Here is a 1752-nt window from a genome sequence, read left to right as displayed (position 1 = left end):
CTGCGGTTCAAGTCCCAGACCCAGTGGCTTAAACTCACGCTGGGTATGTGTGTGTGCATGCCTAAAATCCTGAGAGGAGAATGGAAGAGAAGAGATTGCAGCGTAGCCATCCCCACTGGGAGGGGGGGAGTGATTTCTCGCTTTCTGTCTCTCTCTCTCTCTGTGTCTTCCTGGTGAGTACACACACCCTATAGCAAAAACCTCTCCAATAAATAAATAAAGAAAGAAAGAAAGAAAGAAAGCAAGCAAGCAAGCAAGCCCAGGTCCTGATGGCTTTACTCCTGAATTCTACAAAACTTTCAAAGAAGAGTTAATACCCATTCTACTCTATTTCTGAAGATACAAAAGGAAGGAACCATCTCAAATTCATTTTATGAAGTTTCCATCACTCTCTTCCTCAAAACAACTAAGGACATGACAAAAAAAGGGAACATTAAGATTAATATCTCTGATGAATATATATGTAAAAAATCTCAGCAAAATACTAGCAAATCATATCCAACAAATAAAAAAGATAATACAGGTAGGTGTTGCTTCTTCTCCAAGAGAACACCAAATGGCGGATGACGCTGGTGCAGCGGCAGGGCCCGGAGGCCCTGGGGGGTCCTGGGATAGGAGGCCATGGCGGCTTCCGTGGAGGCCCCAGTGATGGGGGTGGGCCAGGCCGGGCCAGGCCAGGGGCCACGGGCGGGGCGTGGAGCTCGCGGAGACAAGGCTGAGGACAAGGATCCCGGTCACCAAGCTGGGCCACCTGGTCAAAGATATGAAGATCAAATCCTTGAAGGAGATCTGTCTCTTCTCCCTGCCCACCAAGGAGTCTGAGATCATCGACTTCTTCCTGGGAGCGTCTCTCAAGGAGGAGGTTCTGAAGATCATGTTCGTGCAGCACTGGCCAGCAAACCAGGTTCAAGGCATTTGTCACCATTGGAGACTACAGTGGCCATGTTGGTTTGGGGGTGAAGTGCTCCATGGAGGTGGCCACTACCATCCGAGGGGCCATCATCCTGGCCAAACTCTCCATTGTACCAGTGCAGAGAGGCTACTGGGGGAACAAGATCAGCAAGCCCCACACTGTCCATTGCAAGATGACCGGCCGCTGTGGCTCTGTGCTGGTGCGCCTCATTTCTGCCCCCAGAGGCACTGGCATTGTCTCTGCTCCTGTGCCCAAGAAGCTGCTGCTGATGGCTAGCATCGATGACTGCTACACCTCAGCCCAGGGCTGCACTGCCACCCTGGGCAACTTTGCCAAGGCCACCTTTGATGCCATCTCCAAGACCTACAGCTATCTGACCCCTGACCTCTGGAAAGAGACCCTGTTCACCAAGTCTCCCTATCAGGAATTCACCGACCATCTCGCCAAGAACCACACCAGAGTCTCTGTGAAGAGGACCCAGGTTCCAGCTGTGGCCACAACCTAGGGTTTTCATACAGCGAGAATAAAGTGAATTAAGCCTGAAAAAAAACAAATGCAGGTAGGTTTTATTCAAGGGATGCAAGAGTGGTTTAACATACACAAAAATATAAATGTAATACACCATACTAACACAAAAAATATAAAAACCATATGATTATATCAATTGATGCAGAATAGCATTTTATAAAATACAAAATCCCTTTATGATTAAGATTCTCAGCAAAATCAGCAGAGAAGGGACATTTCTTAATACAATAGAAGCAATCTATGAAAAACTCAAAGTCAATATACTGTATGGTATACTTGTACCATTAAAAACTGGTACAAGACAAGGCTGT

At 47.4% G+C, this 1752-nt stretch overlaps 1 pseudogene; it reads left to right on the top strand.

The window, feature by feature from the left end:
* The first annotated feature begins 556 nt into the window (after positions 1-556).
* Positions 557-1418, top strand: LOC102486330 (40S ribosomal protein S2 pseudogene; annotated as a pseudogene).
* Positions 1419-1752: the final 334 nt, after the last annotated feature.

The sequence above is a fragment of the Tupaia chinensis genome, unplaced genomic scaffold (assembly GCF_000334495.1).
Source record: "Tupaia chinensis unplaced genomic scaffold, TupChi_1.0 Scaffold145916_1, whole genome shotgun sequence".
Lineage (NCBI taxonomy): Eukaryota > Metazoa > Chordata > Mammalia > Scandentia > Tupaiidae > Tupaia > Tupaia belangeri.
The sequence above is the reverse complement of the archived record's forward strand: the minus strand, read 5'-3'. Positions and strand labels throughout refer to the sequence as shown.